Below are 22,031 nucleotides of genomic sequence, written 5' to 3'. Positions count from 1 at the left end.
CGCTGGTGCGCGGCTATCTGCTGCGGTTTGGGGCCTCCTGCCCTTGAGCCTCCCTCCAGCGTGCATCCTCTTGAGCGGAGATGAGCGAGTCACGAGAGGGTGCCGGCCGGCAGCTGGAGCTCGAGCTGTCTACAGCATGTTCTCAGGCCAGCGCAGCAGCGTGAGGCTGCTGGGGCGGAGCCAACGCTCCTCTATGCAAATGACTCAGGCTGCCGCTGTGCATCTTGGGCGGCTTTGGACTTGAGCTCGGCCTGCCCTGTGGGGGGCGGAGTGGGCGTCGGGAGCGACCGGCGCCTCCCACTCGAGGAGCCTCCGTGCGGTCTGTGCCGAACGCCACCCCCGCCCCCTCCCTTCCGGGCCCGAGACTCCGCGATGTTGGGGAGCTGCGTCGGAGGGGCGCTCGTCGGGCCGGCGGGCCCCAACTCATACTTACCTGGCAGGGGAGATACCATGATCACTAAGGTGGTTCTCCCAGGGTGAGGCTCATCCATTGCACTCCGGGTGTGCTGACCCCTGCGATTTCCCCAAATGCGGGAAACTCGACTGCATAATTTGTGGTAGTGGGGGACTGCGTTCGCGCTTTCCCCTGATTTCCTATGGTCAAAGACAGAACACTAAAGATGCTCTGCTGAGCCAACGTGAGACTTTGGAGAAGCTCAAAGCAGGCAGATGTGGCCTTTGGCTCCCCCTTGTGGGGAAGGATGCCACCTTCCCTGTGTCGTCGCTGCTTGCTTGGTTTTGTTTGAGGTTGTTGCCTTTGCTTGACACTTTGGCCCTTTTTTGGCCCCCCTGGCTGGTGGGGGAATGATCACCTCATTTGCATCTCATTGACTTGGTGACGACATGGCTTGCTCTGCTTGTCTGCAGGGGCAGGCAGGCCCGCCCGCTCGCTCACGGGAGGGCACCTGCAGCATCCCCATCTCGCAGCCTTCGGGCTGGAGCTGGACCTGTGAGTGGGCCGCTGGTGCGCGGCTATCTGCTGCGGTTTGGCCTCCTGCCCTTGAGCCTCCCTCCAGCGTGCATCCTCTTGAGCGGAGATGAGCGAGTCACGAGAGGGTGCCGGCCGGCAGCTGGAGCTCGAGCTGTCTACAGCATGTTCTCAGGCCAGCGCAGCAGCGTGAGGCTGCTGGGGCGGAGCCAACGCTCCTCTATGCAAATGACTCAGGCTGCCGCTGTGCATCTTGGGCGGCTTTGGACTTGAGCTCGGCCTGCCCTGTGGGGGGCGAGTGGGCGTCGGGAGCGACCGGCGCCTCCCACTCGAGGAGCCTCCGTGCGGTCTGTGCCGAACGCCACCCCCGCCCCCTCCCTTCCGGGCCCGAGACTCCGCGATGTTGGGGAGCTGCGTCGGAGGGGCGCTCGTCGGGCCGGCGGGCCCCAACTCATACTTACCTGGCAGGGGAGATACCATGATCACTAAGGTGGTTCTCCCAGGGTGAGGCTCATCCATTGCACTCCGGGTGTGCTGACCCCTGCGATTTCCCCAAATGCGGGAAACTCGACTGCATAATTTGTGGTAGTGGGGGACTGCGTTCGCGCTTTCCCCTGATTTCCTATGGTCAAAGACAGAACACTAAAGATGCTCTGCTGAGCCAACGTGAGACTTTGGAGAAGCTCAAAGCAGGCAGATGTGGCCTTTGGCTCCCCTTGTGGGGGAAGGATGCCACCTTCCCTGTGTCGTCGCTGCTTGCTTGGTTTTGTTTGAGGTTGTTGCCTTTGCTTGACACTTTGGCCCTTTTTTGGCCCCCCTGGCTGGTGGGGAATGATCACCTCATTTGCATCTCATTGACTTGGTGACGACATGGCTTGCTCTGCTTGTCTGCAGGGGCAGGCAGGCCCGCCCGCTCGCTCACGGAGGGCACCTGCAGCATCCCCATCTCGCAGCCTTCGGCTGGAGCTGGACCTGTGAGTGGGCCGCTGGTGCGCGGCTATCTGCTGCGGTTTGGGCCTCCTGCCCTTGAGCCTCCCTCCAGCGTGCATCCTCTTGAGCGGAGATGAGCGAGTCACGAGAGGGTGCCGGCCGGCAGCTGGAGCTCGAGCTGTCTACAGCATGTTCTCAGGCCAGCGCAGCAGCGTGAGGCTGCTGGGGCGGAGCCAACGCTCCTCTATGCAAATGACTCAGGCTGCCGCTGTGCATCTTGGGCGGCTTTGGACTTGAGCTCGGCCTGCCCTGTGGGGGGCGGAGTGGGCGTCGGGAGCGACCGGCGCCTCCCACTCGAGGAGCCTCCGTGCGGTCTGTGCCGAACGCCACCCCCGCCCCCTCCCTTCCGGGCCCGAGACTCCGCGATGTTGGGGAGCTGCGTCGGAGGGGCGCTCGTCGGGCCGGCGGGCCCCAACTCATACTTACCTGGCAGGGGAGATACCATGATCACTAAGGTGGTTCTCCCAGGGTGAGGCTCATCCATTGCACTCCGGGTGTGCTGACCCCTGCGATTTCCCCAAATGCGGGAAACTCGACTGCATAATTTGTGGTAGTGGGGGACTGCGTTCGCGCTTTCCCTGATTTCCTATGGTCAAAGACAGAACACTAAAGATGCTCTGCTGAGCCAACGTGAGACTTTGGAGAAGCTCAAAGCAGGCAGATGTGGCCTTTGGCTCCCCCTTGTGGGGGAAGGATGCCACCTTCCCTGTGTCGTCGCTGCTTTCTTGGTTTTGTGTTTGAGGTTGTTGCCTTTGCTTGACACTTTGGCCCTTTTTGGCCCCCCTGGCTGGTGGGGAATGATCACCTCATTTGCATCTCATTGACTTGGTGACGACATGGCTTGCTCTGCTTGTCTGCAGGGGCAGGCAGGCCCGCCCGCTCGCTCACGGGAGGGCACCTGCAGCATCCCCATCTCGCAGCCTTCGGGCTGGAGCTGGACCTGTGAGTGGGCCGCTGGTGCGCGGCTATCTGCTGCGGTTTGGGCCTCCTGCCCTTGAGCCTCCCTCCAGCGTGCATCCTCTTGAGCGGAGATGAGCGAGTCACGAGAGGGTGCCGGCCGGCAGCTGGAGCTCGAGCTGTCTACAGCATGTTCTCAGGCCAGCGCAGCAGCGTGAGGCTGCTGGGGCGGAGCCAACGCTCCTCTATGCAAATGACTCAGGCTGCCGCTGTGCATCTTGGGCGGCTTTGGACTTGAGCTCGGCCTGCCCTGTGGGGGGCGGAGTGGGCGTCGGGAGCGACCGGCGCCTCCCACTCGAGGAGCCTCCGTGCGGTCTGTGCCGAACGCCACCCCCGCCCCCTCCCTTCCGGGCCCGAGACTCCGCGATGTTGGGGAGCTGCGTCGGAGGGGCGCTCGTCGGGCCGGCGGGCCCCAACTCATACTTACCTGGCAGGGAGATACCATGATCACTAAGGTGGTTCTCCCAGGGTGAGGCTCATCCATTGCACTCCGGGTGTGCTGACCCCTGCGATTTCCCCAAATGCGGGAAACTCGACTGCATAATTTGTGGTAGTGGGGGACTGCGTTCGCGCTTTCCCTGATTTCCTATGGTCAAAGACAGAACACTAAAGATGCTCTGCTGAGCCAACGTGAGACTTTGGAGAAGCTCAAAGCAGGCAGATGTGCCTTTGGCTCCCCCTTGTGGGGGAAGGATGCCACCTTCCCTGTGTCGTCGCTGCTTGCTTGGTTTGTTTGAGGTTGTTGCCTTTGCTTGACACTTTGGCCCTTTTTTGGCCCCCCTGGCTGGTGGGGAATGATCACCTCATTTGCATCTCATTGACTTGGTGACGACATGGCTTGCTCTGCTTGTCTGCAGGGGCAGGCAGGCCCGCCCGCTCGCTCACGGGAGGGCACCTGCAGCATCCCCATCTCGCAGCCTTCGGGCTGGAGCTGGACCTGTGAGTGGGCCGCTGGTGCGCGGCTATCTGCTGCGGTTTGGGCCTCCTGCCCTTGAGCCTCCCTCCAGCGTGCATCCTCTTGAGCGGAGATGAGCGAGTCACGAGAGGGTGCCGGCCGGCAGCTGGAGCTCGAGCTGTCTACAGCATGTTCTCAGGCCAGCGCAGCAGCGTGAGGCTGCTGGGGCGGAGCCAACGCTCCTCTATGCAAATGACTCAGGCTGCCGCTGTGCATCTTGGGCGGCTTTGGACTTGAGCTCGGCCTGCCCTGTGGGGGGCGGAGTGGGCGTCGGGAGCGACCGGCGCCTCCCACTCGAGGAGCCTCCGTGCGGTCTGTGCCGAACGCCACCCCCGCCCCCTCCCTTCCGGGCCCGAGACTCCGCGATGTTGGGGAGCTGCGTCGGAGGGGCGCTCGTCGGGCCGGCGGGCCCCAACTCATACTTACCTGGCAGGGGAGATACCATGATCACTAAGGTGGTTCTCCCAGGGTGAGGCTCATCCATTGCACTCCGGGTGTGCTGACCCCTGCGATTTCCCCAAATGCGGGAAACTCGACTGCATAATTTGTGGTAGTGGGGGACTGCGTTCGCGCTTTCCCCTGATTTCCTATGGTCAAAGACAGAACACTAAAGATGCTCTGCTGAGCCAACGTGAGACTTTGGAGAAGCTCAAAGCAGGCAGATGTGGCCTTTGGCTCCCCCTTGTGGGGGAAGGATGCCACCTTCCCTGTGTCGTCGCTGCTTGCTTGGTTTTGTTTGAGGTTGTTGCCTTTGCTTGACACTTTGGCCCTTTTTTGGCCCCCCTGGCTGGTGGGGAATGATCACCTCATTTGCATCTCATTGACTTGGTGACGACATGGCTTGCTCTGCTTGTCTGCAGGGGCAGGCAGGCCCGCCCGCTCGCTCACGGGAGGGCACCTGCAGCATCCCCATCTCGCAGCCTTCGGGCTGGAGCTGGACCTGTGAGTGGGCCGCTGGTGCGCGGCTATCTGCTGCGGTTTGGGCCTCCTGCCCTTGAGCCTCCCTCCAGCGTGCATCCTCTTGAGCGGAGATGAGCGAGTCACGAGAGGGTGCCGGCCGGCAGCTGGAGCTCGAGCTGTCTACAGCATGTTCTCAGGCCAGCGCAGCAGCGTGAGGCTGCTGGGGCGGAGCCAACGCTCCTCTATGCAAATGACTCAGGCTGCCGCTGTGCATCTTGGGCGGCTTTGGACTTGAGCTCGGCCTGCCCTGTGGGGGGCGGAGTGGGCGTCGGGAGCGACCGGCGCCTCCCACTCGAGGAGCCTCCGTGCGGTCTGTGCCGAACGCCACCCCCGCCCCCTCCCTTCCGGGCCCGAGACTCCGCGATGTTGGGGAGCTGCGTCGGAGGGGCGCTCGTCGGGCCGGCGGGCCCCAACTCATACTTACCTGGCAGGGGAGATACCATGATCACTAAGGTGGTTCTCCCAGGGTGAGGCTCATCCATTGCACTCCGGGTGTGCTGACCCCTGCGATTTCCCCAAATGCGGGAAACTCGACTGCATAATTTGTGGTAGTGGGGGACTGCGTTCGCGCTTTCCCCTGATTTCCTATGGTCAAAGACAGAACACTAAAGATGCTCTGCTGAGCCAACGTGAGACTTTGGAGAAGCTCAAAGCAGGCAGATGTGGCCTTTGGCTCCCCCTTGTGGGGGAAGGATGCCACCTTCCCTGTGTCGTCGCTGCTTGCTTGGTTTTGTTTGAGGTTGTTGCCTTTGCTTGACACTTTGGCCCTTTTTTGGCCCCCCTGGCTGGTGGGGAATGATCACCTCATTTGCATCTCATTGACTTGGTGACGACATGGCTTGCTCTGCTTGTCTGCAGGGGCAGGCAGGCCCGCCCGCTCGCTCACGGGAGGGCACCTGCAGCATCCCCATCTCGCAGCCTTCGGGCTGGAGCTGGACCTGTGAGTGGGCCGCTGGTGCGCGGCTATCTGCTGCGGTTTGGGCCTCCTGCCCTTGAGCCTCCCTCCAGCGTGCATCCTCTTGAGCGGAGATGAGCGAGTCACGAGAGGGTGCCGGCCGGCAGCTGGAGCTCGAGCTGTCTACAGCATGTTCTCAGGCCAGCGCAGCAGCGTGAGGCTGCTGGGGCGGAGCCAACGCTCCTCTATGCAAATGACTCAGGCTGCCGCTGTGCATCTTGGGCGGCTTTGGACTTGAGCTCGGCCTGCCCTGTGGGGGGCGGAGTGGGCGTCGGGAGCGACCGGCGCCTCCCACTCGAGGAGCCTCCGTGCGGTCTGTGCCGAACGCCACCCCCGCCCCCTCCCTTCCGGGCCCGAGACTCCGCGATGTTGGGGAGCTGCGTCGGAGGGGCGCTCGTCGGGCCGGCGGGCCCCAACTCATACTTACCTGGCAGGGGAGATACCATGATCACTAAGGTGGTTCTCCCAGGGTGAGGCTCATCCATTGCACTCCGGGTGTGCTGACCCCTGCGATTTCCCCAAATGCGGGAAACTCGACTGCATAATTTGTGGTAGTGGGGGACTGCGTTCGCGCTTTCCCCTGATTTCCTATGGTCAAAGACAGAACACTAAAGATGCTCTGCTGAGCCAACGTGAGACTTTGGAGAAGCTCAAAGCAGGCAGATGTGGCCTTTGGCTCCCCCTTGTGGGGGAAGGATGCCACCTTCCCTGTGTCGTCGCTGCTTGCTTGGTTTTGTTTGAGGTTGTTGCCTTTGCTTGACACTTTGGCCCTTTTTTGGCCCCCCTGGCTGGTGGGGAATGATCACCTCATTTGCATCTCATTGACTTGGTGACGACATGGCTTGCTCTGCTTGTCTGCAGGGGCAGGCAGGCCCGCCCGCTCGCTCACGGGAGGGCACCTGCAGCATCCCCATCTCGCAGCCTTCGGGCTGGAGCTGGACCTGTGAGTGGGCCGCTGGTGCGCGGCTATCTGCTGCGGTTTGGGCCTCCTGCCCTTGAGCCTCCCTCCAGCGTGCATCCTCTTGAGCGGAGATGAGCGAGTCACGAGAGGGTGCCGGCCGGCAGCTGGAGCTCGAGCTGTCTACAGCATGTTCTCAGGCCAGCGCAGCAGCGTGAGGCTGCTGGGGCGGAGCCAACGCTCCTCTATGCAAATGACTCAGGCTGCCGCTGTGCATCTTGGGCGGCTTTGGACTTGAGCTCGGCCTGCCCTGTGGGGGGCGGAGTGGGCGTCGGGAGCGACCGGCGCCTCCCACTCGAGGAGCCTCCGTGCGGTCTGTGCCGAACGCCACCCCCGCCCCCTCCCTTCCGGGCCCGAGACTCCGCGATGTTGGGGAGCTGCGTCGGAGGGGCGCTCGTCGGGCCGGCGGGCCCCAACTCATACTTACCTGGCAGGGGAGATACCATGATCACTAAGGTGGTTCTCCCAGGGTGAGGCTCATCCATTGCACTCCGGGTGTGCTGACCCCTGCGATTTCCCCAAATGCGGGAAACTCGACTGCATAATTTGTGGTAGTGGGGGACTGCGTTCGCGCTTTCCCCTGATTTCCTATGGTCAAAGACAGAACACTAAAGATGCTCTGCTGAGCCAACGTGAGACTTTGGAGAAGCTCAAAGCAGGCAGATGTGGCCTTTGGCTCCCCCTTGTGGGGGAAGGATGCCACCTTCCCTGTGTCGTCGCTGCTTGCTTGGTTTTGTTTGAGGTTGTTGCCTTTGCTTGACACTTTGGCCCTTTTTTGGCCCCCCTGGCTGGTGGGGAATGATCACCTCATTTGCATCTCATTGACTTGGTGACGACATGGCTTGCTCTGCTTGTCTGCAGGGGCAGGCAGGCCCGCCCGCTCGCTCACGGGAGGGCACCTGCAGCATCCCCATCTCGCAGCCTTCGGGCTGGAGCTGGACCTGTGAGTGGGCCGCTGGTGCGCGGCTATCTGCTGCGGTTTGGGCCTCCTGCCCTTGAGCCTCCCTCCAGCGTGCATCCTCTTGAGCGGAGATGAGCGAGTCACGAGAGGGTGCCGGCCGGCAGCTGGAGCTCGAGCTGTCTACAGCATGTTCTCAGGCCAGCGCAGCAGCGTGAGGCTGCTGGGGCGGAGCCAACGCTCCTCTATGCAAATGACTCAGGCTGCCGCTGTGCATCTTGGGCGGCTTTGGACTTGAGCTCGGCCTGCCCTGTGGGGGGCGGAGTGGGCGTCGGGAGCGACCGGCGCCTCCCACTCGAGGAGCCTCCGTGCGGTCTGTGCCGAACGCCACCCCCGCCCCCTCCCTTCCGGGCCCGAGACTCCGCGATGTTGGGGAGCTGCGTCGGAGGGGCGCTCGTCGGGCCGGCGGGCCCCAACTCATACTTACCTGGCAGGGGAGATACCATGATCACTAAGGTGGTTCTCCCAGGGTGAGGCTCATCCATTGCACTCCGGGTGTGCTGACCCCTGCGATTTCCCCAAATGCGGGAAACTCGACTGCATAATTTGTGGTAGTGGGGGACTGCGTTCGCGCTTTCCCCTGATTTCCTATGGTCAAAGACAGAACACTAAAGATGCTCTGCTGAGCCAACGTGAGACTTTGGAGAAGCTCAAAGCAGGCAGATGTGGCCTTTGGCTCCCCCTTGTGGGGGAAGGATGCCACCTTCCCTGTGTCGTCGCTGCTTGCTTGGTTTTGTTTGAGGTTGTTGCCTTTGCTTGACACTTTGGCCCTTTTTTGGCCCCCCTGGCTGGTGGGGAATGATCACCTCATTTGCATCTCATTGACTTGGTGACGACATGGCTTGCTCTGCTTGTCTGCAGGGGCAGGCAGGCCCGCCCGCTCGCTCACGGGAGGGCACCTGCAGCATCCCCATCTCGCAGCCTTCGGGCTGGAGCTGGACCTGTGAGTGGGCCGCTGGTGCGCGGCTATCTGCTGCGGTTTGGGCCTCCTGCCCTTGAGCCTCCCTCCAGCGTGCATCCTCTTGAGCGGAGATGAGCGAGTCACGAGAGGGTGCCGGCCGGCAGCTGGAGCTCGAGCTGTCTACAGCATGTTCTCAGGCCAGCGCAGCAGCGTGAGGCTGCTGGGGCGGAGCCAACGCTCCTCTATGCAAATGACTCAGGCTGCCGCTGTGCATCTTGGGCGGCTTTGGACTTGAGCTCGGCCTGCCCTGTGGGGGGCGGAGTGGGCGTCGGGAGCGACCGGCGCCTCCCACTCGAGGAGCCTCCGTGCGGTCTGTGCCGAACGCCACCCCCGCCCCCTCCCTTCCGGGCCCGAGACTCCGCGATGTTGGGGAGCTGCGTCGGAGGGGCGCTCGTCGGGCCGGCGGGCCCCAACTCATACTTACCTGGCAGGGGAGATACCATGATCACTAAGGTGGTTCTCCCAGGGTGAGGCTCATCCATTGCACTCCGGGTGTGCTGACCCCTGCGATTTCCCCAAATGCGGGAAACTCGACTGCATAATTTGTGGTAGTGGGGGACTGCGTTCGCGCTTTCCCCTGATTTCCTATGGTCAAAGACAGAACACTAAAGATGCTCTGCTGAGCCAACGTGAGACTTTGGAGAAGCTCAAAGCAGGCAGATGTGGCCTTTGGCTCCCCCTTGTGGGGGAAGGATGCCACCTTCCCTGTGTCGTCGCTGCTTGCTTGGTTTTGTTTGAGGTTGTTGCCTTTGCTTGACACTTTGGCCCTTTTTTGGCCCCCCTGGCTGGTGGGGAATGATCACCTCATTTGCATCTCATTGACTTGGTGACGACATGGCTTGCTCTGCTTGTCTGCAGGGGCAGGCAGGCCCGCCCGCTCGCTCACGGGAGGGCACCTGCAGCATCCCCATCTCGCAGCCTTCGGGCTGGAGCTGGACCTGTGAGTGGGCCGCTGGTGCGCGGCTATCTGCTGCGGTTTGGGCCTCCTGCCCTTGAGCCTCCCTCCAGCGTGCATCCTCTTGAGCGGAGATGAGCGAGTCACGAGAGGGTGCCGGCCGGCAGCTGGAGCTCGAGCTGTCTACAGCATGTTCTCAGGCCAGCGCAGCAGCGTGAGGCTGCTGGGGCGGAGCCAACGCTCCTCTATGCAAATGACTCAGGCTGCCGCTGTGCATCTTGGGCGGCTTTGGACTTGAGCTCGGCCTGCCCTGTGGGGGGCGGAGTGGGCGTCGGGAGCGACCGGCGCCTCCCACTCGAGGAGCCTCCGTGCGGTCTGTGCCGAACGCCACCCCCGCCCCCTCCCTTCCGGGCCCGAGACTCCGCGATGTTGGGGAGCTGCGTCGGAGGGGCGCTCGTCGGGCCGGCGGGCCCCAACTCATACTTACCTGGCAGGGGAGATACCATGATCACTAAGGTGGTTCTCCCAGGGTGAGGCTCATCCATTGCACTCCGGGTGTGCTGACCCCTGCGATTTCCCCAAATGCGGGAAACTCGACTGCATAATTTGTGGTAGTGGGGGACTGCGTTCGCGCTTTCCCCTGATTTCCTATGGTCAAAGACAGAACACTAAAGATGCTCTGCTGAGCCAACGTGAGACTTTGGAGAAGCTCAAAGCAGGCAGATGTGGCCTTTGGCTCCCCCTTGTGGGGGAAGGATGCCACCTTCCCTGTGTCGTCGCTGCTTTCTTGGTTTTGTTTGAGGTTGTTGCCTTTGCTTGACACTTTGGCCCTTTTTTGGCCCCCCTGGCTGGTGGGGAATGATCACCTCATTTGCATCTCATTGACTTGGTGACGACATGGCTTGCTCTGCTTGTCTGCAGGGGCAGGCAGGCCCGCCCGCTCGCTCACGGGAGGGCACCTGCAGCATCCCCATCTCGCAGCCTTCGGGCTGGAGCTGGACCTGTGAGTGGGCCGCTGGTGCGCGGCTATCTGCTGCGGTTTGGGCCTCCTGCCCTTGAGCCTCCCTCCAGCGTGCATCCTCTTGAGCGGAGATGAGCGAGTCACGAGAGGGTGCCGGCCGGCAGCTGGAGCTCGAGCTGTCTACAGCATGTTCTCAGGCCAGCGCAGCAGCGTGAGGCTGCTGGGGCGGAGCCAACGCTCCTCTATGCAAATGACTCAGGCTGCCGCTGTGCATCTTGGGCGGCTTTGGACTTGAGCTCGGCCTGCCCTGTGGGGGGCGGAGTGGGCGTCGGGAGCGACCGGCGCCTCCCACTCGAGGAGCCTCCGTGCGGTCTGTGCCGAACGCCACCCCCGCCCCCTCCCTTCCGGGCCCGAGACTCCGCGATGTTGGGGAGCTGCGTCGGAGGGGCGCTCGTCGGGCCGGCGGGCCCCAACTCATACTTACCTGGCAGGGGAGATACCATGATCACTAAGGTGGTTCTCCCAGGGTGAGGCTCATCCATTGCACTCCGGGTGTGCTGACCCCTGCGATTTCCCCAAATGCGGGAAACTCGACTGCATAATTTGTGGTAGTGGGGGACTGCGTTCGCGCTTTCCCCTGATTTCCTATGGTCAAAGACAGAACACTAAAGATGCTCTGCTGAGCCAACGTGAGACTTTGGAGAAGCTCAAAGCAGGCAGATGTGGCCTTTGGCTCCCCCTTGTGGGGGAAGGATGCCACCTTCCCTGTGTCGTCGCTGCTTTCTTGGTTTTGTTTGAGGTTGTTGCCTTTGCTTGACACTTTGGCCCTTTTTTGGCCCCCCTGGCTGGTGGGGAATGATCACCTCATTTGCATCTCATTGACTTGGTGACGACATGGCTTGCTCTGCTTGTCTGCAGGGGCAGGCAGGCCCGCCCGCTCGCTCACGGGAGGGCACCTGCAGCATCCCCATCTCGCAGCCTTCGGGCTGGAGCTGGACCTGTGAGTGGGCCGCTGGTGCGCGGCTATCTGCTGCGGTTTGGGCCTCCTGCCCTTGAGCCTCCCTCCAGCGTGCATCCTCTTGAGCGGAGATGAGCGAGTCACGAGAGGGTGCCGGCCGGCAGCTGGAGCTCGAGCTGTCTACAGCATGTTCTCAGGCCAGCGCAGCAGCGTGAGGCTGCTGGGGCGGAGCCAACGCTCCTCTATGCAAATGACTCAGGCTGCCGCTGTGCATCTTGGGCGGCTTTGGACTTGAGCTCGGCCTGCCCTGTGGGGGGCGGAGTGGGCGTCGGGAGCGACCGGCGCCTCCCACTCGAGGAGCCTCCGTGCGGTCTGTGCCGAACGCCACCCCCGCCCCCTCCCTTCCGGGCCCGAGACTCCGCGATGTTGGGGAGCTGCGTCGGAGGGGCGCTCGTCGGGCCGGCGGGCCCCAACTCATACTTACCTGGCAGGGGAGATACCATGATCACTAAGGTGGTTCTCCCAGGGTGAGGCTCATCCATTGCACTCCGGGTGTGCTGACCCCTGCGATTTCCCCAAATGCGGGAAACTCGACTGCATAATTTGTGGTAGTGGGGGACTGCGTTCGCGCTTTCCCCTGATTTCCTATGGTCAAAGACAGAACACTAAAGATGCTCTGCTGAGCCAACGTGAGACTTTGGAGAAGCTCAAAGCAGGCAGATGTGGCCTTTGGCTCCCCCTTGTGGGGGAAGGATGCCACCTTCCCTGTGTCGTCGCTGCTTTCTTGGTTTTGTTTGAGGTTGTTGCCTTTGCTTGACACTTTGGCCCTTTTTTGGCCCCCCTGGCTGGTGGGGAATGATCACCTCATTTGCATCTCATTGACTTGGTGACGACATGGCTTGCTCTGCTTGTCTGCAGGGGCAGGCAGGCCCGCCCGCTCGCTCACGGGAGGGCACCTGCAGCATCCCCATCTCGCAGCCTTCGGGCTGGAGCTGGACCTGTGAGTGGGCCGCTGGTGCGCGGCTATCTGCTGCGGTTTGGGCCTCCTGCCCTTGAGCCTCCCTCCAGCGTGCATCCTCTTGAGCGGAGATGAGCGAGTCACGAGAGGGTGCCGGCCGGCAGCTGGAGCTCGAGCTGTCTACAGCATGTTCTCAGGCCAGCGCAGCAGCGTGAGGCTGCTGGGGCGGAGCCAACGCTCCTCTATGCAAATGACTCAGGCTGCCGCTGTGCATCTTGGGCGGCTTTGGACTTGAGCTCGGCCTGCCCTGTGGGGGGCGGAGTGGGCGTCGGGAGCGACCGGCGCCTCCCACTCGAGGAGCCTCCGTGCGGTCTGTGCCGAACGCCACCCCCGCCCCCTCCCTTCCGGGCCCGAGACTCCGCGATGTTGGGGAGCTGCGTCGGAGGGGCGCTCGTCGGGCCGGCGGGCCCCAACTCATACTTACCTGGCAGGGGAGATACCATGATCACTAAGGTGGTTCTCCCAGGGTGAGGCTCATCCATTGCACTCCGGGTGTGCTGACCCCTGCGATTTCCCCAAATGCGGGAAACTCGACTGCATAATTTGTGGTAGTGGGGGACTGCGTTCGCGCTTTCCCCTGATTTCCTATGGTCAAAGACAGAACACTAAAGATGCTCTGCTGAGCCAACGTGAGACTTTGGAGAAGCTCAAAGCAGGCAGATGTGGCCTTTGGCTCCCCCTTGTGGGGGAAGGATGCCACCTTCCCTGTGTCGTCGCTGCTTGCTTGGTTTTGTTTGAGGTTGTTGCCTTTGCTTGACACTTTGGCCCTTTTTTGGCCCCCCTGGCTGGTGGGGAATGATCACCTCATTTGCATCTCATTGACTTGGTGACGACATGGCTTGCTCTGCTTGTCTGCAGGGGCAGGCAGGCCCGCCCGCTCGCTCACGGGAGGGCACCTGCAGCATCCCCATCTCGCAGCCTTCGGGCTGGAGCTGGACCTGTGAGTGGGCCGCTGGTGCGCGGCTATCTGCTGCGGTTTGGGCCTCCTGCCCTTGAGCCTCCCTCCAGCGTGCATCCTCTTGAGCGGAGATGAGCGAGTCACGAGAGGGTGCCGGCCGGCAGCTGGAGCTCGAGCTGTCTACAGCATGTTCTCAGGCCAGCGCAGCAGCGTGAGGCTGCTGGGGCGGAGCCAACGCTCCTCTATGCAAATGACTCAGGCTGCCGCTGTGCATCTTGGGCGGCTTTGGACTTGAGCTCGGCCTGCCCTGTGGGGGGCGGAGTGGGCGTCGGGAGCGACCGGCGCCTCCCACTCGAGGAGCCTCCGTGCGGTCTGTGCCGAACGCCACCCCCGCCCCCTCCCTTCCGGGCCCGAGACTCCGCGATGTTGGGGAGCTGCGTCGGAGGGGCGCTCGTCGGGCCGGCGGGCCCCAACTCATACTTACCTGGCAGGGGAGATACCATGATCACTAAGGTGGTTCTCCCAGGGTGAGGCTCATCCATTGCACTCCGGGTGTGCTGACCCCTGCGATTTCCCCAAATGCGGGAAACTCGACTGCATAATTTGTGGTAGTGGGGGACTGCGTTCGCGCTTTCCCCTGATTTCCTATGGTCAAAGACAGAACACTAAAGATGCTCTGCTGAGCCAACGTGAGACTTTGGAGAAGCTCAAAGCAGGCAGATGTGGCCTTTGGCTCCCCCTTGTGGGGGAAGGATGCCACCTTCCCTGTGTCGTCGCTGCTTTCTTGGTTTTGTTTGAGGTTGTTGCCTTTGCTTGACACTTTGGCCCTTTTTTGGCCCCCCTGGCTGGTGGGGAATGATCACCTCATTTGCATCTCATTGACTTGGTGACGACATGGCTTGCTCTGCTTGTCTGCAGGGGCAGGCAGGCCCGCCCGCTCGCTCACGGGAGGGCACCTGCAGCATCCCCATCTCGCAGCCTTCGGGCTGGAGCTGGACCTGTGAGTGGGCCGCTGGTGCGCGGCTATCTGCTGCGGTTTGGGCCTCCTGCCCTTGAGCCTCCCTCCAGCGTGCATCCTCTTGAGCGGAGATGAGCGAGTCACGAGAGGGTGCCGGCCGGCAGCTGGAGCTCGAGCTGTCTACAGCATGTTCTCAGGCCAGCGCAGCAGCGTGAGGCTGCTGGGGCGGAGCCAACGCTCCTCTATGCAAATGACTCAGGCTGCCGCTGTGCATCTTGGGCGGCTTTGGACTTGAGCTCGGCCTGCCCTGTGGGGGGCGGAGTGGGCGTCGGGAGCGACCGGCGCCTCCCACTCGAGGAGCCTCCGTGCGGTCTGTGCCGAACGCCACCCCCGCCCCCTCCCTTCCGGGCCCGAGACTCCGCGATGTTGGGGAGCTGCGTCGGAGGGGCGCTCGTCGGGCCGGCGGGCCCCAACTCATACTTACCTGGCAGGGGAGATACCATGATCACTAAGGTGGTTCTCCCAGGGTGAGGCTCATCCATTGCACTCCGGGTGTGCTGACCCCTGCGATTTCCCCAAATGCGGGAAACTCGACTGCATAATTTGTGGTAGTGGGGGACTGCGTTCGCGCTTTCCCCTGATTTCCTATGGTCAAAGACAGAACACTAAAGATGCTCTGCTGAGCCAACGTGAGACTTTGGAGAAGCTCAAAGCAGGCAGATGTGGCCTTTGGCTCCCCCTTGTGGGGGAAGGATGCCACCTTCCCTGTGTCGTCGCTGCTTGCTTGGTTTTGTTTGAGGTTGTTGCCTTTGCTTGACACTTTGGCCCTTTTTTGGCCCCCCTGGCTGGTGGGGAATGATCACCTCATTTGCATCTCATTGACTTGGTGACGACATGGCTTGCTCTGCTTGTCTGCAGGGGCAGGCAGGCCCGCCCGCTCGCTCACGGGAGGGCACCTGCAGCATCCCCATCTCGCAGCCTTCGGGCTGGAGCTGGACCTGTGAGTGGGCCGCTGGTGCGCGGCTATCTGCTGCGGTTTGGGCCTCCTGCCCTTGAGCCTCCCTCCAGCGTGCATCCTCTTGAGCGGAGATGAGCGAGTCACGAGAGGGTGCCGGCCGGCAGCTGGAGCTCGAGCTGTCTACAGCATGTTCTCAGGCCAGCGCAGCAGCGTGAGGCTGCTGGGGCGGAGCCAACGCTCCTCTATGCAAATGACTCAGGCTGCCGCTGTGCATCTTGGGCGGCTTTGGACTTGAGCTCGGCCTGCCCTGTGGGGGGCGGAGTGGGCGTCGGGAGCGACCGGCGCCTCCCACTCGAGGAGCCTCCGTGCGGTCTGTGCCGAACGCCACCCCCGCCCCCTCCCTTCCGGGCCCGAGACTCCGCGATGTTGGGGAGCTGCGTCGGAGGGGCGCTCGTCGGGCCGGCGGGCCCCAACTCATACTTACCTGGCAGGGGAGATACCATGATCACTAAGGTGGTTCTCCCAGGGTGAGGCTCATCCATTGCACTCCGGGTGTGCTGACCCCTGCGATTTCCCCAAATGCGGGAAACTCGACTGCATAATTTGTGGTAGTGGGGGACTGCGTTCGCGCTTTCCCCTGATTTCCTATGGTCAAAGACAGAACACTAAAGATGCTCTGCTGAGCCAACGTGAGACTTTGGAGAAGCTCAAAGCAGGCAGATGTGGCCTTTGGCTCCCCCTTGTGGGGGAAGGATGCCACCTTCCCTGTGTCGTCGCTGCTTGCTTGGTTTTGTTTGAGGTTGTTGCCTTTGCTTGACACTTTGGCCCTTTTTTGGCCCCCCTGGCTGGTGGGGAATGATCACCTCATTTGCATCTCATTGACTTGGTGACGACATGGCTTGCTCTGCTTGTCTGCAGGGGCAGGCAGGCCCGCCCGCTCGCTCACGGGAGGGCACCTGCAGCATCCCCATCTCGCAGCCTTCGGGCTGGAGCTGGACCTGTGAGTGGGCCGCTGGTGCGCGGCTATCTGCTGCGGTTTGGGCCTCCTGCCCTTGAGCCTCCCTCCAGCGTGCATCCTCTTGAGCGGAGATGAGCGAGTCACGAGAGGGTGCCGGCCGGCAGCTGGAGCTCGAGCTGTCTACAGCATGTTCTCAGGCCAGCGCAGCAGCGTGAGGCTGCTGGGGCGGAGCCAACGCTCCTCTATGCAAATGACTCAGGCTGCCGCTGTGCATCTTGGGCGGCTTTGGACTTGAGCTCGGCCTGCCCTGTGGGGGGCGGAGTGGGCGTCGGGAGCGACCGGCGCCTCCCACTCGAGGAGCCTCCGTGCGGTCTGTGCCGAACGCCACCCCCGCCCCCTCCCTTCCGGGCCCGAGACTCCGCGATGTTGGGGAGCTGCGTCGGAGGGGCGCTCGTCGGGCCGGCGGGCCCCAACTCATACTTACCTGGCAGGGGAGATACCATGATCACTAAGGTGGTTCTCCCAGGGTGAGGCTCATCCATTGCACTCCGGGTGTGCTGACCCCTGCGATTTCCCCAAATGCGGGAAACTCGACTGCATAATTTGTGGTAGTGGGGGACTGCGTTCGCGCTTTCCACTGATTTCCTATGGTCAAAGACAGAACACTAAAGATGCTCTGCTGAGCCAACGTGAGACTTTGGAGAAGCTCAAAGCAGGCAGATGTGGCCTTTGGCTCCCCCTTGTGGGGGAAGGATGCCACCTTCCCTGTGTCGTCGCTGCTTGCTTGGTTTTGTTTGAGGTTGTTGCCTTTGCTTGACACTTTGGCCCTTTTTTGGCCCCCCTGGCTGGTGGGGAATGATCACCTCATTTGCATCTCATTGACTTGGTGACGACATGGCTTGCTCTGCTTGTCTGCAGGGGCAGGCAGGCCCGCCCGCTCGCTCACGGGAGGGCACCTGCAGCATCCCCATCTCGCAGCCTTCGGGCTGGAGCTGGACCTGTGAGTGGGCCGCTGGTGCGCGGCTATCTGCTGCGGTTTGGGCCTCCTGCCCTTGAGCCTCCCTCCAGCGTGCATCCTCTTGAGCGGAGATGAGCGAGTCACGAGAGGGTGCCGGCCGGCAGCTGGAGCTCGAGCTGTCTACAGCATGTTCTCAGGCCAGCGCAGCAGCGTGAGGCTGCTGGGGCGGAGCCAACGCTCCTCTATGCAAATGACTCAGGCTGCCGCTGTGCATCTTGGGCGGCTTTGGACTTGAGCTCGGCCTGCCCTGTGGGGGGCGGAGTGGGCGTCGGGAGCGACCGGCGCCTCCCACTCGAGGAGCCTCCGTGCGGTCTGTGCCGAACGCCACCCCCGCCCCCTCCCTTCCGGGCCCGAGACTCCGCGATGTTGGGGAGCTGCGTCGGAGGGGCGCTCGTCGGGCCGGCGGGCCCCAACTCATACTTACCTGGCAGGGGAGATACCATGATCACTAAGGTGGTTCTCCCAGGGTGAGGCTCATCCATTGCACTCCGGGTGTGCTGACCCCTGCGATTTCCCCAAATGCGGGAAACTCGACTGCATAATTTGTGGTAGTGGGGGACTGCGTTCGCGCTTTCCCCTGATTTCCTATGGTCAAAGACAGAACACTAAAGATGCTCTGCTGAGCCAACGTGAGACTTTGGAGAAGCTCAAAGCAGGCAGATGTGGCCTTTGGCTCCCCCTTGTGGGGGAAGGATGCCACCTTCCCTGTGTCGTCGCTGCTTGCTTGGTTTTGTTTGAGGTTGTTGCCTTTGCTTGACACTTTGGCCCTTTTTTGGCCCCCCTGGCTGGTGGGGAATGATCACCTCATTTGCATCTCATTGACTTGGTGACGACATGGCTTGCTCTGCTTGTCTGCAGGGGCAGGCAGGCCCGCCCGCTCGCTCACGGGAGGGCACCTGCAGCATCCCCATCTCGCAGCCTTCGGGCTGGAGCTGGACCTGTGAGTGGGCCGCTGGTGCGCGGCTATCTGCTGCGGTTTGGGCCTCCTGCCCTTGAGCCTCCCTCCAGCGTGCATCCTCTTGAGCGGAGATGAGCGAGTCACGAGAGGGTGCCGGCCGGCAGCTGGAGCTCGAGCTGTCTACAGCATGTTCTCAGGCCAGCGCAGCAGCGTGAGGCTGCTGGGGCGGAGCCAACGCTCCTCTATGCAAATGACTCAGGCTGCCGCTGTGCATCTTGGGCGGCTTTGGACTTGAGCTCGGCCTGCCCTGTGGGGGGCGGAGTGGGCGTCGGGAGCGACCGGCGCCTCCCACTCGAGGAGCCTCCGTGCGGTCTGTGCCGAACGCCACCCCCGCCCCCTCCCTTCCGGGCCCGAGACTCCGCGATGTTGGGGAGCTGCGTCGGAGGGGCGCTCGTCGGGCCGGCGGGCCCCAACTCATACTTACCTGGCAGGGGAGATACCATGATCACTAAGGTGGTTCTCCCAGGGTGAGGCTCATCCATTGCACTCCGGGTGTGCTGACCCCTGCGATTTCCCCAAATGCGGGAAACTCGACTGCATAATTTGTGGTAGTGGGGGACTGCGTTCGCGCTTTCCCCTGATTTCCTATGGTCAAAGACAGAACACTAAAGATGCTCTGCTGAGCCAACGTGAGACTTTGGAGAAGCTCAAAGCAGGCAGATGTGGCCTTTGGCTCCCCCTTGTGGGGGAAGGATGCCACCTTCCCTGTGTCGTCGCTGCTTGCTTGGTTTTGTTTGAGGTTGTTGCCTTTGCTTGACACTTTGGCCCTTTTTTGGCCCCCCTGGCTGGTGGGGAATGATCACCTCATTTGCATCTCATTGACTTGGTGACGACATGGCTTGCTCTGCTTGTCTGCAGGGGCAGGCAGGCCCGCCCGCTCGCTCACGGGAGGGCACCTGCAGCATCCCCATCTCGCAGCCTTCGGGCTGGAGCTGGACCTGTGAGTGGGCCGCTGGTGCGCGGCTATCTGCTGCGGTTTGGGCCTCCTGCCCTTGAGCCTCCCTCCAGCGTGCATCCTCTTGAGCGGAGATGAGCGAGTCACGAGAGGGTGCCGGCCGGCAGCTGGAGCTCGAGCTGTCTACAGCATGTTCTCAGGCCAGCGCAGCAGCGTGAGGCTGCTGGGGCGGAGCCAACGCTCCTCTATGCAAATGACTCAGGCTGCCGCTGTGCATCTTGGGCGGCTTTGGACTTGAGCTCGGCCTGCCCTGTGGGGGGCGGAGTGGGCGTCGGGAGCGACCGGCGCCTCCCACTCGAGGAGCCTCCGTGCGGTCTGTGCCGAACGCCACCCCCGCCCCCTCCCTTCCGGGCCCGAGACTCCGCGATGTTGGGGAGCTGCGTCGGAGGGGCGCTCGTCGGGCCGGCGGGCCCCAACTCATACTTACCTGGCAGGGGAGATACCATGATCACTAAGGTGGTTCTCCCAGGGTGAGGCTCATCCATTGCACTCCGGGTGTGCTGACCCCTGCGATTTCCCCAAATGCGGGAAACTCGACTGCATAATTTGTGGTAGTGGGGGACTGCGTTCGCGCTTTCCCCTGATTTCCTATGGTCAAAGACAGAACACTAAAGATGCTCTGCTGAGCCAACGTGAGACTTTGGAGAAGCTCAAAGCAGGCAGATGTGGCCTTTGGCTCCCCCTTGTGGGGGAAGGATGCCACCTTCCCTGTGTCGTCGCTGCTTGCTTGGTTTTGTTTGAGGTTGTTGCCTTTGCTTGACACTTTGGCCCTTTTTTGGCCCCCCTGGCTGGTGGGGAATGATCACCTCATTTGCATCTCATTGACTTGGTGACGACATGGCTTGCTCTGCTTGTCTGCAGGGGCAGGCAGGCCCGCCCGCTCGCTCACGGGAGGGCACCTGCAGCATCCCCATCTCGCAGCCTTCGGGCTGGAGCTGGACCTGTGAGTGGGCCGCTGGTGCGCGGCTATCTGCTGCGGTTTGGGCCTCCTGCCCTTGAGCCTCCCTCCAGCGTGCATCCTCTTGAGCGGAGATGAGCGAGTCACGAGAGGGTGCCGGCCGGCAGCTGGAGCTCGAGCTGTCTACAGCATGTTCTCAGGCCAGCGCAGCAGCGTGAGGCTGCTGGGGCGGAGCCAACGCTCCTCTATGCAAATGACTCAGGCTGCCGCTGTGCATCTTGGGCGGCTTTGGACTTGAGCTCGGCCTGCCCTGTGGGGGGCGGAGTGGGCGTCGGGAGCGACCGGCGCCTCCCACTCGAGGAGCCTCCGTGCGGTCTGTGCCGAACGCCACCCCCGCCCCCTCCCTTCCGGGCCCGAGACTCCGCGATGTTGGGGAGCTGCGTCGGAGGGGCGCTCGTCGGGCCGGCGGGCCCCAACTCATACTTACCTGGCAGGGGAGATACCATGATCACTAAGGTGGTTCTCCCAGGGTGAGGCTCATCCATTGCACTCCGGGTGTGCTGACCCCTGCGATTTCCCCAAATGCGGGAAACTCGACTGCATAATTTGTGGTAGTGGGGGACTGCGTTCGCGCTTTCCCCTGATTTCCTATGGTCAAAGACAGAACACTAAAGATGCTCTGCTGAGCCAACGTGAGACTTTGGAGAAGCTCAAAGCAGGCAGATGTGGCCTTTGGCTCCCCCTTGTGGGGGAAGGATGCCACCTTCCCTGTGTCGTCGCTGCTTGCTTGGTTTTGTTTGAGGTTGTTGCCTTTGCTTGACACTTTGGCCCTTTTTTGGCCCCCCTGGCTGGTGGGGAATGATCACCTCATTTGCATCTCATTGACTTGGTGACGACATGGCTTGCTCTGCTTGTCTGCAGGGGCAGGCAGGCCCGCCCGCTCGCTCACGGGAGGGCACCTGCAGCATCCCCATCTCGCAGCCTTCGGGCTGGAGCTGGACCTGTGAGTGGGCCGCTGGTGCGCGGCTATCTGCTGCGGTTTGGGCCTCCTGCCCTTGAGCCTCCCTCCAGCGTGCATCCTCTTGAGCGGAGATGAGCGAGTCACGAGAGGGTGCCGGCCGGCAGCTGGAGCTCGAGCTGTCTACAGCATGTTCTCAGGCCAGCGCAGCAGCGTGAGGCTGCTGGGGCGGAGCCAACGCTCCTCTATGCAAATGACTCAGGCTGCCGCTGTGCATCTTGGGCGGCTTTGGACTTGAGCTCGGCCTGCCCTGTGGGGGGCGGAGTGGGCGTCGGGAGCGACCGGCGCCTCCCACTCGAGGAGCCTCCGTGCGGTCTGTGCCGAACGCCACCCCCGCCCCCTCCCTTCCGGGCCCGAGACTCCGCGATGTTGGGGAGCTGCGTCGGAGGGGCGCTCGTCGGGCCGGCGGGCCCCAACTCATACTTACCTGGCAGGGGAGATACCATGATCACTAAGGTGGTTCTCCCAGGGTGAGGCTCATCCATTGCACTCCGGGTGTGCTGACCCCTGCGATTTCCCCAAATGCGGGAAACTCGACTGCATAATTTGTGGTAGTGGGGGACTGCGTTCGCGCTTTCCCCTGATTTCCTATGGTCAAAGACAGAACACTAAAGATGCTCTGCTGAGCCAACGTGAGACTTTGGAGAAGCTCAAAGCAGGCAGATGTGGCCTTTGGCTCCCCCTTGTGGGGGAAGGATGCCACCTTCCCTGTGTCGTCGCTGCTTGCTTGGTTTTGTTTGAGGTTGTTGCCTTTGCTTGACACTTTGGCCCTTTTTTGGCCCCCCTGGCTGGTGGGGAATGATCACCTCATTTGCATCTCATTGACTTGGTGACGACATGGCTTGCTCTGCTTGTCTGCAGGGGCAGGCAGGCCCGCCCGCTCGCTCACGGGAGGGCACCTGCAGCATCCCCATCTCGCAGCCTTCGGGCTGGAGCTGGACCTGTGAGTGGGCCGCTG

The 22,031-nt window shown here is 62.4% G+C and overlaps 23 non-coding genes across 23 annotated transcripts; all 23 read left to right on the top strand.

Moving 5' to 3' along the window:
* Positions 1-425: 425 nt before the first annotated feature.
* LOC143789063 (U1 spliceosomal RNA) lies at positions 426-589 on the top strand. Its single transcript, XR_013218865.1, has one exon. It is a non-coding gene; the product is annotated as a U1 spliceosomal RNA (small nuclear RNA).
* A 792-nt stretch (positions 590-1,381) lies between these two features.
* LOC143789062 (U1 spliceosomal RNA) lies at positions 1,382-1,545 on the top strand. The gene has a single exon (XR_013218864.1). It is a non-coding gene; the product is annotated as a U1 spliceosomal RNA (small nuclear RNA).
* Positions 1,546-2,336: 791 nt separating this feature from the next.
* On the top strand, positions 2,337-2,500 carry LOC143789064 (U1 spliceosomal RNA). The gene has a single exon (XR_013218866.1). It is a non-coding gene; the product is annotated as a U1 spliceosomal RNA (small nuclear RNA).
* A 794-nt stretch (positions 2,501-3,294) lies between these two features.
* On the top strand, positions 3,295-3,457 carry LOC143789072 (U1 spliceosomal RNA). Its single transcript, XR_013218874.1, has one exon. It is a non-coding gene; the product is annotated as a U1 spliceosomal RNA (small nuclear RNA).
* A 791-nt stretch (positions 3,458-4,248) lies between these two features.
* LOC143789061 (U1 spliceosomal RNA) lies at positions 4,249-4,412 on the top strand. Its single transcript, XR_013218863.1, has one exon. It is a non-coding gene; the product is annotated as a U1 spliceosomal RNA (small nuclear RNA).
* Positions 4,413-5,206: 794 nt separating this feature from the next.
* On the top strand, positions 5,207-5,370 carry LOC143789058 (U1 spliceosomal RNA). The gene has a single exon (XR_013218861.1). It is a non-coding gene; the product is annotated as a U1 spliceosomal RNA (small nuclear RNA).
* A 794-nt stretch (positions 5,371-6,164) lies between these two features.
* Positions 6,165-6,328, top strand: LOC143789057 (U1 spliceosomal RNA). Its single transcript, XR_013218860.1, has one exon. It is a non-coding gene; the product is annotated as a U1 spliceosomal RNA (small nuclear RNA).
* A 794-nt stretch (positions 6,329-7,122) lies between these two features.
* LOC143789056 (U1 spliceosomal RNA) lies at positions 7,123-7,286 on the top strand. Its single transcript, XR_013218859.1, has one exon. It is a non-coding gene; the product is annotated as a U1 spliceosomal RNA (small nuclear RNA).
* A 794-nt stretch (positions 7,287-8,080) lies between these two features.
* Positions 8,081-8,244, top strand: LOC143789055 (U1 spliceosomal RNA). Its single transcript, XR_013218858.1, has one exon. It is a non-coding gene; the product is annotated as a U1 spliceosomal RNA (small nuclear RNA).
* Positions 8,245-9,038: 794 nt separating this feature from the next.
* Positions 9,039-9,202, top strand: LOC143789054 (U1 spliceosomal RNA). The gene has a single exon (XR_013218857.1). It is a non-coding gene; the product is annotated as a U1 spliceosomal RNA (small nuclear RNA).
* A 794-nt stretch (positions 9,203-9,996) lies between these two features.
* On the top strand, positions 9,997-10,160 carry LOC143789053 (U1 spliceosomal RNA). Its single transcript, XR_013218856.1, has one exon. It is a non-coding gene; the product is annotated as a U1 spliceosomal RNA (small nuclear RNA).
* Positions 10,161-10,954: 794 nt separating this feature from the next.
* Positions 10,955-11,118, top strand: LOC143789052 (U1 spliceosomal RNA). The gene has a single exon (XR_013218855.1). It is a non-coding gene; the product is annotated as a U1 spliceosomal RNA (small nuclear RNA).
* Positions 11,119-11,912: 794 nt separating this feature from the next.
* On the top strand, positions 11,913-12,076 carry LOC143789051 (U1 spliceosomal RNA). Its single transcript, XR_013218854.1, has one exon. It is a non-coding gene; the product is annotated as a U1 spliceosomal RNA (small nuclear RNA).
* Positions 12,077-12,870: 794 nt separating this feature from the next.
* On the top strand, positions 12,871-13,034 carry LOC143789050 (U1 spliceosomal RNA). Its single transcript, XR_013218853.1, has one exon. It is a non-coding gene; the product is annotated as a U1 spliceosomal RNA (small nuclear RNA).
* A 794-nt stretch (positions 13,035-13,828) lies between these two features.
* Positions 13,829-13,992, top strand: LOC143789049 (U1 spliceosomal RNA). Its single transcript, XR_013218852.1, has one exon. It is a non-coding gene; the product is annotated as a U1 spliceosomal RNA (small nuclear RNA).
* Positions 13,993-14,786: 794 nt separating this feature from the next.
* On the top strand, positions 14,787-14,950 carry LOC143789047 (U1 spliceosomal RNA). The gene has a single exon (XR_013218850.1). It is a non-coding gene; the product is annotated as a U1 spliceosomal RNA (small nuclear RNA).
* Positions 14,951-15,744: 794 nt separating this feature from the next.
* LOC143789046 (U1 spliceosomal RNA) lies at positions 15,745-15,908 on the top strand. The gene has a single exon (XR_013218849.1). It is a non-coding gene; the product is annotated as a U1 spliceosomal RNA (small nuclear RNA).
* A 794-nt stretch (positions 15,909-16,702) lies between these two features.
* On the top strand, positions 16,703-16,866 carry LOC143789067 (U1 spliceosomal RNA). Its single transcript, XR_013218869.1, has one exon. It is a non-coding gene; the product is annotated as a U1 spliceosomal RNA (small nuclear RNA).
* Positions 16,867-17,660: 794 nt separating this feature from the next.
* LOC143789045 (U1 spliceosomal RNA) lies at positions 17,661-17,824 on the top strand. Its single transcript, XR_013218848.1, has one exon. It is a non-coding gene; the product is annotated as a U1 spliceosomal RNA (small nuclear RNA).
* Positions 17,825-18,618: 794 nt separating this feature from the next.
* Positions 18,619-18,782, top strand: LOC143789044 (U1 spliceosomal RNA). Its single transcript, XR_013218847.1, has one exon. It is a non-coding gene; the product is annotated as a U1 spliceosomal RNA (small nuclear RNA).
* A 794-nt stretch (positions 18,783-19,576) lies between these two features.
* On the top strand, positions 19,577-19,740 carry LOC143789042 (U1 spliceosomal RNA). The gene has a single exon (XR_013218846.1). It is a non-coding gene; the product is annotated as a U1 spliceosomal RNA (small nuclear RNA).
* A 794-nt stretch (positions 19,741-20,534) lies between these two features.
* LOC143789041 (U1 spliceosomal RNA) lies at positions 20,535-20,698 on the top strand. Its single transcript, XR_013218845.1, has one exon. It is a non-coding gene; the product is annotated as a U1 spliceosomal RNA (small nuclear RNA).
* A 794-nt stretch (positions 20,699-21,492) lies between these two features.
* LOC143789040 (U1 spliceosomal RNA) lies at positions 21,493-21,656 on the top strand. The gene has a single exon (XR_013218844.1). It is a non-coding gene; the product is annotated as a U1 spliceosomal RNA (small nuclear RNA).
* The last annotated feature ends 375 nt before the right edge of the window (positions 21,657-22,031 follow it).

This window comes from Ranitomeya variabilis, assembly GCF_051348905.1.
Source record: "Ranitomeya variabilis isolate aRanVar5 chromosome 1 unlocalized genomic scaffold, aRanVar5.hap1 SUPER_1_unloc_2, whole genome shotgun sequence".
In the NCBI taxonomy this organism is placed as follows: domain Eukaryota; kingdom Metazoa; phylum Chordata; class Amphibia; order Anura; family Dendrobatidae; genus Ranitomeya; species Ranitomeya variabilis.
This window is presented reverse-complemented; position numbering and strand designations above follow the sequence as displayed.